The following is an 18,968-nucleotide window of genomic DNA, read 5'->3' on the forward strand; positions in this document are numbered from 1 at the left end:
CTCCCTGAAGCTTCACTGAATCACACTGAAACCAACATTGTGTTGTGGTTGCACTGGGAAGAAGGGCTCACATTAGAAGGAGGCGGGGCCAGGTGACATAAGCGGAGAGGTGTGGTGCACTGACGTCGGGGGTGGAGTCAGAGGGGGTGGAGCTTCACCTGTTTGGCCTGACAGCTTCAGTCTGTGTGGAGAAACAAAGACTCTCCACTCCACCCACCGTCTGTCTGCTTCCACCACTTCTACACTCTTTTATTTTCATTCTATTTACACACCAGAGTCTTTTTCAAAAGGAAGCTGGTCTCTTGTGAAAACCACTTTGAAAAAAACAACAAATGAAAAAGAAAAACAAGCAAAAACGAGTTAATGTGGAAAAAACACCTTACAACAGCAAAGATAAAAAACCTTAAATGACCAGAGTTTTAAAACAAAAGAGGTTTAAAATTTTTAAAAAGACATGAAATTCAATCTAAAAAGGAGCAAAAATATTGAAAGAGTTAAAATGTTGAATTGACTTAATACATTTTAAAGATAAAATATGAAACTGCTGCAAACAGCTGCTAATGAAACGTTGACCAGCCTGGATTGTAACTGAAACTTTATGAAGCAACATCAGACATACTTCAGAGCTTGTATCATAACCAGGGGTCTTCCAGGTTTACCAGGCCAAGGACCCCAAACTGATGGAGAGACGAAGCAGGGACCCCGACTATATATATTGTATGAAACTGTGTTTTATATGAAGCTGGCCTGGTGCCATGTATAAACAGAGCTACTTTGTTATTGTCCATTCAATACTAAGCTATTGAAGTAATACACAGGTTGATATTTTCAGGTTCTTAAACATGAACAAGCTGCAGGGTGGCCGTGCCACTGCCTGTTACAAACAGACTTCTTGCCTACGACACTGAGCTGTTGGAATAATTCAGATTCATGTTTTTATCTGAAGCAGACATGTAGAAGTGACGTCAATCCTCAAGCCGTCTGTGGACGCTCACATACTCCCACATTAGTGTGACCTCTGACCCTGATGAGCAGCAACTGATGTGTCCTTGGACGGACGGAGGTCGTCAGGCAGAGGTCAAACCATATCAGTAAAGGAGCTCTGAAATCCTCCCTCCAGCACCTCCCAGTGGTCAGGAACTGCTGGTGTCACAGGAGGAGAGAGCACAGCAGAACCTGCCAGTTCCTCCACTGATGGAGACATGGAGGATCTTCCCTTTCTGACGCACTCCCTCCATCTTCTGCTGGTTTAGAGAATCCCTTCCATTCTGTCATACATGTGTACGGCCACCTTGCAGAGAAGCGTTCAGTTTGTTCAGCTCAGAGAAAATCAGCAGCACATGAACGTTTGGTTCCCCAGACATTATGGCTGAAACATGCAGCCAGCTCTGTGAGCTTCTGGAGGAGGAAACACTCCAGAACAGACCAGAGTTTTAGACCAGGAATATCTACCAAAATGATTGTTAAAGCATTAATGGATGAACTTTTTATATTTATTCTTGTGCCTCCGTCTTGAAGAGGCGAGGCGCTCAGATTACTATTCCTAGGATCACGTTTATTTTTAATCTGCTTCTTCTTCCGCTGGTATTTCTGCACAATCACGATGTCTCCCCATCAGGACACATGTTTAGTACACAGCTTACGGCCCCTGATGAGGACACCACTTAGCAAGCAGACACACAATCACTGCTTTCACTGTGGGACAAGTACCAGTCAGAGCGAGGCTGGCCTGGGACCGGAGATGAGATCTGGAGTATCAGAGGCAGCATCAGGAACAAAGCCCACATCAAGTGAAAAAACAGGAAGCAAAAATACACTTGAGAACTTTAAAGGATGAAGTTGTTACCACCGTAGGAAACAGATTATTTCACAGCTACTGGAAGTTGAGCTGGAGTGTTTCTAGTGAGCAGGCGTGTGAGTGCTTGATTAACTTGATAGATAGCAGGTGACCAGTGGAGGGAGGGGAGGCAGAGAAGGAGGAACAGCAGAAGGGGCGTGGCCAGCCTTGCCCTGCAGCAAAGTAGAAATAAATAGGAGAGAGAGAGAGAGACAGGCCACAGCCACAGACAGCAGAGAGAGACAGACAAGAAACCCTTCAGAGGGGAAAACACCAGGAAGAAGAGGGACGAGGGAGGAGACTGCCGATACCCAACAACTCAACTGAGCTGGGGCGCCAAAAGCCAAGAAGATGACATCATCCATCAGGTCCTGCTGATTTTCCAGATTTCAGTATTGAGATAGCAGCAGCAAATTCCTCTAGTGAAATAGGTCATATAACCTCGCCCTGGTATTTTCTATAAGATTAGGGAAGTATGGATGGTTGAAGAGGACCACACAGTGGCACGGTGGTTTTCCCCCTCGCCTCAGAGAGAAATGGTTAAAATACCAGCTGGGGCCTTTCTATGTGGAGTTTGCATGTTTCCCCATGTGTCCATGGGTTTCACACTCCAAAAACATGCATGTAAGGTCAATCGGTGACATAAATTTCCCCTCGGTGTGAACATGAGTGTGTGTGTTTGTCCTGTGATAGACGGTGACCTGTCCAGGTGTATCCTGTCCTCGTCCATAGCAGGCTGGGATCAGCGTCAGTACCCCACGACCATGAGGGGGGTACAAGATGGATGGATTATTTAAGAAGTTCTCCTTAGAAGCAGTTTTCTGGAGATTCAGAGGTTTAGAGTCTTGAGTGAAACTTCCGAAAATGTCATTTATTTTGAAAGGTCTCTATTGATTTCAACATTCTCTATTCTAATTGTTCTGATTTGTTGTTTTGCACTGATCATTTCAGTTGATTTGCTTGTAGTTTCTCTGATTTATCTCAATGTAAGTAGTAGTGTTGTACCGATACCAGTATCGGGAGGGGGGGGGGCGATACCACACTAAAAGCTGGTATCGGTAGGTAGGAACTATTAACTCGCTGATACGCATCGCCGTGTGTTTTTCTCTCTCCCGACTCTCCTGTATTCAGTGCATGCCAAGGAAAGCCTCATATCTATATTATTTGTTATTTTAATTTAAATTTAACTGTTGTTGAACTACTGTTTTACATGTATTTACCGGTACATGGATATTGCACTATTTTTTGGCATCTGTGAGCTAAAGCTCAGGTTTAAGAAAAGTTTATTATTTTTTCAGTTCCACCCATACCAGGTAGGAAATAAAAACGTTGTCCTACATTTACTGTGTTGGAGTTTTTTTCCTGTTTCACAAAGGGTTAAGCAGCCAGATGAAGCCATGATAGCAATGATTTATACAACCAAATCAGTATTCAGTTCTTAAGAAATGGAAGAAAAACAGGCCATATCTTTTTTTAAACACTGCAGTATAGGCAAGTATCGGCCAATACTATGCAACCGGGTATCGGTATCGGGACACAAAATTGGTATCGGAACAACACTAGTAAGTAGTGTAGACTCTTGTGTTTTAAAAGCTGCTGTTTAATCGGGTATGTTGTTAAACGGTCATGTTTAGTTTGGAGTTCCAGTCATTTTATTTTGTTAAGGCCTTGGCTATTAATTAGAATAAGTTGTTGATCTAATTATTTGATTATATTCGTTGGTTTCAATGTTTCCTTGTTGGCTCTTCATTTCATGTTTTCGGTGTAAAAACATATCTGTCTTCTTAACTAAGCTTCCAAAGTTCCTCAAACGGCTTGACATGTCAGGACATGTTTGTTGATGTCCTCTTTGAAGACGGAAAGGGTGTGACACCTGGGACTTGGTGAGAATTGAAGCAGAGAGACATGAACACAGGAGCCCCACCCACTTTATGAAGTTTGAATCAAAGCCAATGTTTTCACTGACTTTGAAGAGATTCCTGAAATAGGAGTGGCAATTCTTTAAAAACCCAGTATGACTGTCTGAAATAACTGAGGCCAGAATGTCCTCTAGTCTACAAGACAGAACTTTAGCTGAAATATTGACGTCTCCCTTAAGCGAGGATATTGATCTGTAAGAGGAGCCTCTGATGGATCTTTACCTTTCTTTGCAAGGCCTCATGGGTGATTTAGGAAGCTGGCCAAGCTTACTTGTACCAGAAAACATTAAACTCAGCCGGAGCACCGAGAGCCAGGAAAAGTACTCAAACATTCAGCAGGTACTCTGTCAGGTCTTGGGGATTTTCCAGATTGCAAAGAAGAAATCCTCCTCTTGTGACTTGGGCTCGTCTCGCCTCAAGGCTCAAAGCCTATCAAGTCGGTCCACATATTTCCTTGGTCCCGCCTCTTCAGATCAACAGTGGGTGGAGCCGGCATGTTGACATGCAAAGTTCAGGTCAGACAACAAACTAGTTTCACCGCTACAAAAGTGCAACTCACAGGAAAGAGGCTGGACGTCTTTCCAGGATGTCCACTAATGCGAGACGAGTGTAAAGAGACGGACACAATCTGACTTTGTGTGGCAGAGAAGGTTTCCTACTCTGGAGTCAGACAATAATCCTGCTCTCAATCCACAGTCATTTCAGCTTCAGTTCCACCTCCATGAATACAAAGACCGAGTTTTTCTAAAGGCTGAGAATCAGCTGCCGGTTCAATCCTCCTTTCCTCATCCTGCAGATTGCTTCTCTGTCTTTCTCCTGATCACTGCTAACATTTTCTCCAAGTCTAGAGCAGCTATCTGACTCTTTCACTAAACACCTCTTTACCAGAAGAGGGACAAATCAACCAAGCTGAACTAACTCAGTCCTCCTGACAGGAAAACCAAAGATTGACCTTTGTAGGTGACATTAGCAAGAGCTGTGATGAGCATCAGCCTGCTGAACAGTGAGGAACTTCCTTTCTAAGACCCGTCTGTGTCTGTCTGCAGGTTGGTTGTTTAGCTCCGTTAAGTTGCTGCTTCTTCTCCTTGTTCCTTCCTGAATCAGAACCTGGTTATGACAGAACAGCTTCTCTGGTCTGGTGATCTCTAGAGATCCACCATCAAGGTCAACATCCTCCTGGTACGCTCACTCAAGTCAAACACTTTCAAAAATACATGGATGCAAAAGCAGGACAACAAATTGTGTTTCCTTGTGACAATGTCAAGCAGCGTGTTTGAGCTACAAAAATAATCAAAAAGATCAATTACAAACTATAGAATCAAAGATTATTTCTTTTATCATACTATCTTAATCCCCTGAGGGCAATTTCTTTAACAGATTGACCCTTCGGGAGCAGCTGGTTGGGCTGAAGGTCTCGCTCAGGGAGCCACATTGCATGTTGTTTGGACTGTGGGAGGAGACCGGAGTACCAGCATACACACAGGCACACGCACGCACACACACACAAAGGAAATCATGTGTGTCGTGCAGCAGGAAACATAAACACACATTCTGGTAGTTCCAGTTAGAGATGGTATCATTAAGTAGGTTTCAAAATGAAGCATTAAAAAGCATCTGGATGATAAATAACAGGATGGTTGAAACGTGTGTGTGTGTGTGTGTGTGTGTGTGTGTGTGTGTGTGTGTGTGTGTGTGTGTGTGTGTGTGTGTGTGTGTGTGTGTTAGGGCTGAACGATTTTGGAAAATAATCTAATTGCGATTTTTTTTTTCTCAATATTGAGATTTAAGCTACATCAATAACCAATGTAATACGCCCCCTGGATTTGGTCACCACAGTCACACGGTCAAAGAGCAAGTCAGCCTCGCTGCTGCCCCCTGCTGGCCGCGCCCCGTCACTATCTGTCAAATCCTGTTACAGAGTGCTCTGGTGTCTGTGGGAAAAAACTTGAAACTGAGCAAGATGACTATTGCAGCAACACGTCATCAGTAGGATAAAACTAAGCTGTCTCTTGATGGTCTACGACAGGGTGTCCAAACTGGGTCAGAGAGTGCTGGTGTCCTGCATGTTTTAGTTCTCTGCCTGCTTCAGCATACCTGAATCTAATGATGACGTCATCACCAAGGTTGTGAAAAAGAACAATAATGAGCCTTTCATCACAAAGTGGATGGGAGAGGCACCGGATGGAGATCAACGGAGATCAAAGCCGGAGGAAATCTTGGATCTGAGCATCTCCATGGCAAAAGGCACTGATCTCCTTTGATCTGATAGGAGATCAGCACTGGAGCCATGGATACGCTCAGATCAAAGGAAATCAGCTTTGTAGAGTTGTAATGTGCTCGTACTCATCCTTACATTTTTCTAGAAATTTGTCTTCAATCACCTTTTCTCTATTTACACTCTCTACTTGAACCTTTACCTGTTTATTTATTTCATATTTTCCAAATATCATGATTTTGGTTTGACCTAGATTTAATGAATTAGATTTCTTTTCTCTGAATGTATCTAGTATGTCGTTGAAGAGTTTTTCTAGGATTTGGGAGAATTGTGGGTCTGTAGTTTGTGAAGTGTGTCTGTTTTCAATAACGGTATCCTTACTGGAAGCCTGTTGAATGATACTATGTAGAACCTTCTATGTACTGCTGACATGGTCTTTATATTTTTCTGGTACTTTCTTAAAAGAATTCTTCTTACATTTTCTCATCATATGAGTGAACTTTGTTTTACATTTCTTGTATTTATTTTCCATCTCCTTCGTTCATCATTTATTGGATTCTCTATGTCATGTATTCTTCTCCTTGGATGCATTTTTTAAGCCCTTTGTCATCCATTAAACATCTTTATATTTCACTTTTTCTCGTATTTATAAATGAGTTCCCAGTCATCTGATTGTACCTCAATAACTAGTTTTTCCAGGGACTGCTCTGTTTTGACTCATTTGTGTTGACATCTATCTGTTGTCTGTTTTAATGTTTCTGTGGTTTTTATTGTAAATAGTAAAAAAACTAAAACAAACAGACATGAAATCACTGATATCATTGACTAATACATCACTTACTTTGATATTATCTATAACATGTGTAAATAAATTATGACCCTCCAAACGACCCCCTGGAGGCCCGGCTGTTGTGTGTGTGTGTGTGTGTGTGTGTGTGTGTGTGTGTGTGTGTGTGTGTTTGGGCCTGGTTATAGGAGAAGTGAGGATGGAGCAGCCATTTACTGGTAAAACTAACTCACTAACATCTTGGTGAAAATAGAATATATGTTATTAAAGTGACAATGAAAGTGAGAACAGGAGTTCCCCCCTCACCTCCAGAGTGAACATAAGTCATGTCTGTATATTACATCCATCATCCATCCATCCATCCATCCATCCATCCATCCATCCATCATCCATCATCCATGATGTGATCCAGCAAACATGTCCAAGCAGTAGTGTTGTGTTGTTGCTTCTCATTGTCAATAGAACCATGAGAAAGTATGAGCGTGACTGATACGCTTGTATGATCACTGGACCTTTTGAAAGCAGTCAGACTCTCATACTGTACCAGTAGCATCTGTGTCATTCACAACCCGTCTCCATCTTAACTGGACTTTCTGTGTACACATATGATTTTGTGTTTTGATCTGTGGACTGGTGGCTAGTGAGTGTGTTGCCTTCAGTGGCAAAGGGAAATAAAACCTCTGCATGAACAGGAATCATGGAGCCTCCCCCTTCTCAGCTCCAAGTGTCCAAATCTGAACAGCTGGTCTGGGCTCTGAGTGGAAGCTGAGGTGGTCATGTGCCTGGGCCTCCAGACTAATCCACTCCAAGTCCAAGTCCAAGTGTAAAACTCAGTCTCAGTCTCTGTCTTGGTCCTCTCTCTCTCTCTCTCTCTCTCTCTCTCTCTCTCTCTCTCTCTCTCTCTCTCTCTCTCTCTCTCTCTCGCTCTCTCTCACGGTGCAACCTCAGCTTCGCCCACTGCTCCCATAGTCCAGATCCATATTTCAATTTCTCTTGTATTGTTTGATTGTACACTCATAGTGACAGGGCGTCTTTTCCTTTATAAATGAGTTCCCAGTCATCCGATTGTACCTCAATAACTAGTTCAACCAGGGATTCCTCTCTTCTGACTCATTTGTAATGATATCCATCTGTTGTCTCTTTTAATCTTTCTGTGGTTTTTATTGGAAATAGTAAAAAAACAAACAGACATGAAATCACTGATATCATTGACTAATAAGCCCTTGTACGTTTTCTTCATTTGACTTTTATTTGCTGATTGTTTCATCTGAATGTTTAATCTGTTCCACCTCTTTAAGCTACATCAATAACCAATGTAATACGCCCCCTGGATTTGGTCACCACAGTCACACGGTCAAAGAGCAAGTCAGCCCCGCTGCTGCACCCTGCTGGCCGCGCTCCGTCACTATCTGTCAAATCCTGTTACAGAGTGCTCTGGTGTCTGTGGGAAAAAACTTGAAACTGAGCAAGATGACTATTGCAGCAACACGTCATCAGTAGGATAAAACTAAGCTGTCTCTTGATGGTCTACGACAGGGTGTCCAAACTGGGTCAGAGAGTGCTGGTGTCCTGCATGTTTTAGTTCTCTGCCTGCTTCAGCATACCTGAATCTAATGATGACGTCATCATCAAGGTTGTGAAAAAGAACAATAATGAGCCTTTCATCACGAAGTGGATGGGAGAGGCACCGGATGGAGATCAACGGAGATCAAAGCCGGAGGAAATCTTGGATCTGAGCATCTCCATGGCAAAAGGCACTGATCTCCTTTGATCTGATAGGAGATCAGCACTGGAGCCATGGATACGCTCAGATCAAAGGAAATCAGCTTTGTAGAGTTGTAATGTGCTCGTACTCATCCTTACATGTTTCTAGAAATTTGTCTTCAATCACCTTTTCTCTATTTACACTCTCTACTTGAACCTTTACCTGTTTATTTATTTCATATTTTCCAAATATCATGATTTTGGTTTGACCTAGATTTAATGAATTAGATTTCTTTTCTCTGAATGTATCTAGTATGTCGTTGAAGAGTTTTTCTAGGATTTGGGAGAATTGTGGGTCTGTAGTTTGTGAAGTGTGTCTGTTTTCAATAACGGTATCCTTACTGGAAGCCTGTTGAATGATACTATGTAGAACCTTCTATGTACTGCTGACATGGTCTTTATATTTTTCTGGTACTTTCTTAAAAGAATTCTTCTTACATTTTCTCATCATATGAGTGAACTTTGTTTTACATTTCTTGTATTTATTTTCCATCTCCTTCGTTCATCATTTATTGGATTCTCTATGTCATGTATTCTTCTCCTTGGATGCATTTTTTAAGCCCTTTGTCATCCATTAAACATCTTTATATTTCACTTTTTCTCGTATTTATAAATGAGTTCCCAGTCATCTGATTGTACCTCAATAACTAGTTTTTCCAGGGACTGCTCTGTTTTGACTCATTTGTGTTGACATCTATCTGTTGTCTGTTTTAATGTTTCTGTGGTTTTTATTGTAAATAGTAAAAAAACTAAAACAAACAGACATGAAATCACTGATATCATTGACTAATACATCACTTACTTTGATATTATCTATAACATGTGTAAATAAATTATGACCCTCCAAACGACCCCCAGGAGGCCCGGCTGTTGTGTGTATGTGTGTGTGTGTGTGTGTGTGTGTGTGTGTGTGTGTGTGTGTGTGTGTGTGTGTGTGTGTGTGTGTGTGTGTGTGTGTGTGTGTTTGGGCCTGGTTATAGGAGAAGTGAGGATGGAGCAGCCATTTACTGGTAAAACTAACTCACTAACATCTTGGTGAAAATAGAATATATGTTATTAAAGTGACAATGAAAGTGAGAACAGGAGTTCCCCCCTCACCTCCAGAGTGAACATAAGTCATGTCTGTATATTACATCCATCATCCATCCATCCATCCATCCATCCATCAGCCATCATCCATGATGTGATCCAGCAAACATGTCCAAGCAGTAGTGTTGTGTTGTTGCTTCTCATTGTCAATAGAACCATGAGAAAGTATGAGAGTGACTGATACGCTTGTATGATCACTGGACCTTTTGAAAGCAGTCAGACTCTCATACTGTACCAGTAGCATCTGTGTCATTCACAACCCGTCTCCATCTTAACTGGACTTTCTGTTTACACATATGATTTATTGTTTTCATCTGTGGACTGGTGGCTAGTGAGTGTGTTGCCTTCAGTGGCAAAGGGAAATAAAACCTCTGCATGAACAGGAATCATGGAGCCTCCCCCTTCTCAGCTCCAAGTGTCCAAATCTGAACAGCTGGTCTGGGCTCTGAGTGGAAGCTGAGGTGGTCACGTGCCTGGGCTTCTAGTCTAATCCACTCCTTGTAAATGTGGAAGTGTGGTGTATTTGTGGATGGAAAAACAATCTACAAGTACACAACTCATGGTACACGACTACAAACTCCACTTTTACAAGAGCTCAAACCTTTTTCACCTACAACACCGTCATACATCACCTCAGCATTATGTAGAATGATATTTCACATAGGAAACTCAAACTACCTGACCATTTTCAACCTGACTTCTGAACAATGATCGACACTGAGCAAAAAATAATAATGTATATTTTTGTATGCTCAAATTTTTCATGAACTCAACTCAAAGGTCCAAGACTTTTTCTATGTACACAAAAAGCCTATTTCTCACAAATAATGTCCACAAATTTCCCTATATGTTTGTTAGTGAGCCCTTCTTTCCCAAGACGATCCCTCCAGATGTGTGACTCTATGTGAGGTAAATAGTAGTCACTAGGTATTTACTGGCTTCGTTAGTGACATGTATGGAAAAGGAGAAAGTAGTCAGATTAGTTCATATCGTCTAAATGCTGAGCTTTTTCCAAAGACTCCTCACTGAGGACCTCAGCATGGCGTTCACTGCTCTGTTGCATTGTTTCTGCTGACAAAGCAACTGTTTCCAAAGAAAAAACAGATTATGTTCAATCAAAAGTACAAGAACACAGATTAGTCATGAGGAGGGATGGGAATAGAAAACCGGTTCTTGTTAAGAACCAATCTTAGTGGCAATCTTAGCACGACCTGTTAGCAACATTAGCATGTCTTCTGTAGGTAATTACTGATCCTGTTTTCCAAATGAAAACCAAATTGTTAGCCAAGGACGAAAACGTAATCTTAATGATAAAAATCTGATCAATTCCCATCAGTAATCATTCCTGTGATTTGATCCAGATGAAATCAATGTCATACTCACGTTCTAAACCTAAATCTGTCTCATCAAGAGATTTGCCCTTGGAGATGTCCGTTCCAAGTTCAATGCCCATGAGCAATTTGCTGAGTTTTGCTAGTTGTAGAGTGTTTTCTGTGAGGCGGTAATATTCACCATGTACACGAATATCATGTCCCATGAGTTTCAAAGTTGATGGAGTTCATTCTCCTTAAGGTTCATGATTTGGCTGAGTGCAGCAACATGCTTCCTCAGCTGGGTGGAGGTCAGCGTTTCAGGCCGCCTCGCCCCACATGAAGCCGCATGTTTCTTCCAGCAGTCGGAACCTCTAAGATGGGACTCAGAATTCTGTCTTGCAAAAAGGTAAATGTTGTTCTCCAACATGTCATTATCCATGCCCCTTTTTTCAATCAGAAAATCAAGGGATTTCGTCGTTTGTGTTGTGAGAGGCACAGGCACTTTTCCATCTTTTTCCTCTAATCACCAACCTCCTGGAGTCATTGCTCAAGTCTTTATCTAATTTTGACAGGCACTGCATTATATCCTCATTTGGCTCTGTTCTTGAAGGACGAGAGGAGTATTTTAGCTGCCTCACCTTGTCTTCTTCCATTGAAAAGAATTATTTGTGACAGCAGACATTGGCTGAGGGTTTTATATGCTGGTGCATTTGCTTCCTCCTCTGTTGACTTCAACATTTGGTGGAGTTTGACAACATCCTCTGTGAGAGGGATCATTTCCTTCCTGTTCCATCTGTCCTCTTCTAAGTTTGCTCTGGCCCGTCCTGAAACATAGAGGTCCCACTCTGCAGCGATCAGTGCTGAGAAGCTTCTCACTCTTGCAGCAGCAGTTTCATTTTCATTCTTCACATGCTGCCCAATCAAAATATCACAAACTGCCTTTAATGAATGTCCTAACTTAATGGCAAGGGACGGCGTGTTATACATGTATGTTGACGTCATGAATCCAGAGGCTTGTTTTGCTGCTGCCACTGCCAATGAAAATTTGGGTGGCACCAGGATGTCTTCTAGTCTCTGTACTTGTGTGTTAAGAGACTTAGCAGCAAGTAGCAACCTCCCCAATTCTCTCATCTTTTGACTAACATGGCCATCTTTTGACTTATCACCCCCATGTTTCTCCAAGAGCCTGTCACCAAATTCACAAATCAGGGGGTCATTTTTCACTTCACGTGACACCTTATCAATCACCATTCTTCTGACAATGGTTGAACAGCTCTCAGATGACTATGTTTGATATGGGAGGAGAGATGATGCAGCAGATTGGACTCTTGGCTTTTCTTTTCATTCATCTCCAGCGTTCATTGTCTTTCGACATGCTTTCTCATGTCTCCATGACTCAGTTTTTAAGAAGAATCCGTAACACATGCTACATGGCAAATAATCTTCCGCGTCTGTATTGTCTGAAGGCTGTCTCTATGTTATGATGTCCCCTTTTCCTTTCTCCAGCACATTAATATTGTGATTGAAATCGCCTTTTCTGCGGAGCAGCTCAAACATTTGGCGGCACGTCTTTGACCTCAGAGGAAGAATCACTGCTTCGGCCACTTCTTTTTCATCGCCATGTTTCCTCATTAGGTGCCGTTCCATCTTACTCTGTTGTTTTTCACAATACACACAATAGTGTTTCTTGTCCCACTTTCTCCTTTTGAGCCTTTTTTAACCGTGACATGCGGCCTACCCTGATCGTCATCATCTTCGTTCCTGTTCCAATCTTCAGAGTTTCTGTTTTCATCCGAGTCGATGTCTCCCTTAGTTTTCTGTTGAACAGCGTGCATTTTTTGTGAATCAGTTATATTTCTGTTGTGAGATTTTTAAGATTCTTGAAGGTTTGGGTTTGTTCCTTTCAATGTTGGAACCATGTCATCGTCTGAGGCCTCAGAAGACAATGGGACATAATCACTGTCCTCATCATGACTGCTTTCTGAAGAAATATCTTCTGATATGCAATCCTCCTGAAATGATACCAAAATATGATGTTTGTCAGATGTTCAATTCAATTCCACTTTATTAATATAACTCAGGGGTGTCCAAACTGGGTCCTGGAGGGCCGGCGTCCTGCAGGTTTAGCTCTCTCCCAGTTGTAACACACCTGATTGCGATGAATGGCTCCTTATTGGGCTTTTTCACAACCTTGGTGATGACATCATCATTAGATTCAGGTAAGCTGAAGCAGGGAGGAACTAGAACATGCAGGACACCGGCTCTCCAGGACCGGACCTGGACACCCCTGATATAACTAGTTAAGTAGGATGATTCAGTCACATTTGTGGTCTTTGCTGTTGCATTTTGAGTTTTTACTGTTGTATTGTGGCTTTTTCTGTTGTATTGTGATGTTGGCCCTTCTGGGACACCGTGAATTTATTAAATAAACTCTATGTCCATTATTTTGGTATGATCCACGTCAAAATGAGAAATAAGACTTAAAAACAATACATACCACTTCATCCACTTCTTTCTCCTTTTCCTTGTTCTTCATCTTCTGTGAAGACAAATTGGGAACATTTCACATATTAACAAAAACCAATGTTTCAAGTAAACATACACAAATAAAACAAAAATAAACATCAATTTAACTGGTGGTGTTATCCTGAAACACATTCAGAAATAAGTAACCACACTCATAAATCATTGAAGACAAAAACATACACTTTGAAAACTGATATAAAAGTACTGAACTCTATATTTTGTCTACTTACTGGGTTATATCTTAGTAATACTTTTAGTACTGATAAGAACTATCAAATGCTTAATACTAATCAGAACTTTAACTCTCTAAATGCTAGTAAATCAGCCTTTAAATTGTTAAAAGCCTTTAAATTTCAATCAGTCTTTGAAAATGAAGAATCAAATGGGGCTGAAATTGTTGCTTGCTCTTGAAATGATCACCAAAACGTGTGCGAGCTCAACAGTTGTGTAGTTTTATGCAGAAAATGTAGTGAGTTTGGTAACCCAGTAATTCCCACGCTCAGTGAATGCAACAGCAGCAATACTGTGGCGCAGACAGAGCAGGTGTTTAATTGATGGCTCCCCTCCCCCACCTCAGACAGCCCGACCTGGAGCTGAACTGAACTCACCGTCTGACATGAATCCTCCATGAAACCATCCAGCTCAACCTTCATCACAGCCATTTTTACCCACAGTACTACGAGGTTGACTACACATAAATATATTTATTGTGTATTTTTAAATAAATTGATAAAAAAAAATTTAGTTAGTTAGTTAGTTACTTAGTTACTTAGTTACTAAGTTACTTAGTGAGACAAAATGTAAGTTCATAACATCTGGAGTACAAGGCCTGATACTCTTTAAATGTAGCATGGAGCATCTCTGGAGTTTGAGGTCTGAATCTCTTTAAATGTAAAGATGCTACATGCTACATTCAAAGCGTATCAGGCCTCCAACACCAGAGATGAGGCCTGAAACTATTTAAATGTAGCATGTAGCATCTATGGCGTGAGAGGCTTGAAACTCATAAGCCTGTATCATGTAGCAACGCTGGTGTACCAGGTCTGAATCTCTTTAAATGTAGCATGTAGCATGTAGCATCTCTGGTGTACGAGGCCTGAAACTCTTTAAATGTAGCAGGCAGCATCTCTGGAGTTTGAGGTCTGAATCTCTTTAAATGTAAAGATGCTACATGCTACATTTAAAGAGTTTCAGGCCTCGTACACCAGAGATGCTACATGCTACATTTAAAGCATATCAGGCTTCACACACCAAAGATGCTACATGATACATGCTAAAGAGTTTCAAGCCTCAAACACCAGAGATGAGGCCTGAAACTCTTTAAATGTGGCATGTATCATCTCTGGAGTACGACACCTGATACTCGTTAAATGTAGCATGTACTATCTCTGGAGTTTGAGGTCTGAATCTCTTTAAATGTAAGGATGCTACATGCTACATTTAAAGAGATTCAGGCCTCTTACACCAGAGATGCTACATTTAAAGCGTATCAGGCCTCCAACACCAGAGATGAGGCCTGAAACTCTTTAGATGTAGCATGTAGCATCTATGGCGTAAGAAGCTTGAAACTCATAAGCCTGTATCATGTAGCAACTCTGGTGTACAAGGCCTGATACTCTTTAAATGTAGCATGTAGCATCTCTGGTGTATGAGGCCTGGTACTCTTTAAATGTAGCATGTAGCATCTCTGGAGTACGACGTCTGATACTCTTTAAATGTAGCAGACAGCATATCTGGAGTTTGAGGTCTGAATCTCTTTAAATGTAAAGATGCTAAATGTGTGACCCAACTGTGTTGTTTGGTCCACCACAGAAAGTCCAGTTAAAATGTAGGCGGGTTGTGAACGACACAGATGCTCCTGGTACAGTATCAGAGTCTGACTGCTTTCAAAAGGTCCAGTGATCATATAAGCGTATCAGGACTCACTTTGAGGAGCTTTCAAACAGCAACGCCAACACATTTCATGTTTTTCTCATAAAAACACTTGATGCTCTGGGTCTGGATGTTAAACTGATCCTGGACCTGGATCTGCTAAAGTCACAGATGAAATTACTCAACAGTCATCGTGTCAAAAACTTGATCATCTGATAGCATCTTAAGTTTACATGGACTGACTTTCAGTGGTCCCTCCGTCCTCATTGTCCTTTTACCTCCTAACCTGCTGCTCCTGTTGCTCTATTGGTTGGTTAGTTGCTGCTTGGCTTTGGTGAGTGTGTCTGTTGCCTTCAGGGGCAATGGGAAATAAAACCACAACATGAAAGAAACACCAGACCAACCATTTGTAGGAGGTCATGGTAATCCCAAGGGCACATCCGGGAATGCCAGGACCTCTGGCACCCAAGTGCGAATAGTGAATAGTGAAATGGGATTTTTTTTAATTGAAGTGGATTGATGTTCACTTTAATTTGAAAACAAAAAATTGCTCAATCCACACTCTCTCTGTTCTGCCTTCTGTCTCTGTTTCCATTACTAATCCTACTAATTGATCAGTTGTGTCATTACAGGCTGTCACTGTCACAGTGTCTAATGTAGGATTTACTTTGTTTTTTATATGTTGATTGTTCAGGTGTGAGACCTTATTTTTATTTTTGAAATAAAAGCTGTTGATCCAGTCTGTTTTTGGCAGCGACCAAATTCAGTTCAGATCCACATCAGAATCTTAATGTGATTTGTTAACAAGTGAAAGAGCCAATAGGTTGTAAGGGCCCATGACTCCACCCCTCTGAAATGTGACACTTCATGCAAGTAGTTAAAACACATACATACAGTACATACATACATACATACATACATACATACATACATACATACATACATACATACATACATACATACATACATACATACATACATACATACATACATACATACATACATACATACATACACATACATACATACTTAAAATCCAATAAATAAATACACAGATAAAAACAACTTGGTTGAAGTCAATAAATAATAATTTTGTCAAGATCAAAGTGAAGATCGAAGTAAAAGAACTTTGATTGTTTCCATTCCTTTATGACATCACTATGACATCACCAAACAGAGTTAGCAGATAGAAACATCAGGGTATCACACTTCACAGCCTCCCTGGGAAAGTTCTGGAAGACATAGTACTCCACCAAGGTTGAGTCTTGTCAGCCCTTCTGTTTGTGATTTTCATGGACAGGGTGTCGAGGTGCAGCTGAGGCAAGAGGAGACAAAAACTCAGGGAGGCTGACAGTAAGATAAGGCTCTATACTTTCTATTTCATTGGACTTATACTTTCTTACAGGTCTGTGCTCTCACTCTCTCTCTCTCTCTCTCTCTCTCTCTCTCTCTCTCTCTGTCTCTGTCTCTCTCTCAGCCTGTTGGTCACTTCATAAGAACAACCAGTCCATCAAAGAAAATTACTTCTTTATCACATCACACCAGAAGCTCCAGACATTAGCCGACATTTTACTGTGTTGATGTGACGTAGCTAAACTGTACAGCTGAAACACTAATAATAATTAAAAACATAATGAATGATATATATCTTTTTATACCCATGTCCATGTGGCTGTGATCGTATAGTGGTTAGTACTCTGCGTTGTGGCCGCAGCAACCCCGGTTCAAATCCGGGTCACGGCAGTGGCTCCTGAAGTGTTGATGTTGTCGTCACTCATGAAGCTGCTTTATCATCAACTTGTAGACTGAAGGAATCTCAAGAAGATTCTAACTCTTTTAAAATCTACCATCAGTATGTCTCTCTCTCTCCTAGTTTATCTAGAATAAAATAGTTACTCACTATCTATCATATGTTGTTGTTTCTGTTCATATTTATTTCTGTTCTTAAATTCTATTAACATTTCAGTACAAATATTAGGGGTCCTTATTACCTGCTGTGGAAAATTGACCTCGGGGTTCAGATTCTATGAGGGTCCTTTTACAATCTTACACCGGCACTGAGCCTCGATGGAGCCTTGGCCAAATGAAGCCTCATCAACCATTTTCTTTAAATGTCACTCTCCTCTGGTCTCCATGATGTCACTCTCCTATGACCTCCATAATGTCACTCTCCTCTGACCTCCATGATGTCACTCTCCTCTGGCCTCCATGATGTCACTCTCCTCTGGCCTTCATGATGTCACTCTCCTCTGGCCTCCATGATGTCACTCTCCTATGACCTCCATAATGTCACTCTCCTTTGGCCTCCATGATGTCACTCTCCTCTGGCCTTCATGACGTCACTCTCCTTTGGCCTCCATGATGTCACTCTCCTCTGGCCTTCATGATGTCACTCTCCTTTGGCCTCCATGATGTCACTCTCCTATGATTTGAGTTGAAATGAAGGAGGGAGTTGAAGTCAAAGAAACACACTTTGACTCCAAAGATCCAAGTTTAAATCTTCAAAGTTTTTACTGCAAAATCCTCCTGAAAACCAATAAATAATCAACTATTCTGACAACCAGTTAGTTGCTGTAAAGAAATAAGGTGCATTTAAATTAAATCACCATGTACGTTTCAAAGTATCTGTGTATTCACAATTTGCAGACAAACTTAAAAAAGCTCGGAAAAATGTTGCAGCGTCTGGAGTTGAAGTGTTTTCATTGACTAGATGTCCATGAACGCACCATGCTGAGCAGCTCTCTGTGGTTCCATGGTGTAATGGTTAGCACTCTGGACTCTGAATCCAGTAATCTGAGTTCAAATCTCAGTGGAACCAGACTTTACTGGTGCTGCTCTGCTGTGGTCAACATTCACCACCATAGTAAGAACATTACATGGACAATAAATAATGATTGAGGACAAGTGGTGAGTACTTTTCCATTGTCAGGTATCTGACAGGTGTGACAGAACAAGCTGCAGCCTGGACTTGAGGCCAGACGTCTTGCAGCAGCTGGTTCAGAGTTTTCTGGAGAGGGAGTTGACTCCAGATCAGGTTGGCTGCTTTAAAGCTGGGTGACATCTCCTGTAAGTCAATGAGCTCAAAATGCATTTCTGCAGGCTCTTCCTCAGGGACACATGAGAAAGGTTTGAAGAGGTTTGAAGAGGGCCTGGGACTTTCTCTGGGGTTCTGACATGCGCAGTGAGTAATTCGAGTGTGACGTCATCGAGTGCAATCCAACATGGCGGCACCCTGCCTGTAGTACAAACTTTTCCGTCTGACGGAAGGAAAAAACAAAACAAAACAAAATAACAAAAGGGAAATTAAGATCACAAACAACGCTGGAAGAAGAAACGATCGAAGATCTTCAAGCTTACTTGGACGAGTGCTACGACCGTCTCGTCATGCCTAAAACACCTCAAGCCGCGTCATCTAAAAGAAGCCGGCCGGAGAGCTCTTCACCCATGAGTTCCCCGCCGTCCAAACAATTCGAGGACATCCTGGACAGCATTAACACCAAGCTGTCCAGCTTCGATGCCCGGCTCGCCCTGGTCGAGGTGCTCCACCGCGAGTTTCAGGCTCTCCGGGACTCGCTGGAATTCAGTCAGCGGCAGGTGGTGGAACTGACCGCTGAGAACCAGGGACTTCGGGACGAGGTGAAGTCAC

Source organism: Lipophrys pholis (genome assembly GCF_963383615.2).
Source record: "Lipophrys pholis genome assembly, contig: SCAFFOLD_25, whole genome shotgun sequence".
NCBI classification, from domain to species: Eukaryota; Metazoa; Chordata; class Actinopteri; order Blenniiformes; family Blenniidae; genus Lipophrys; species Lipophrys pholis.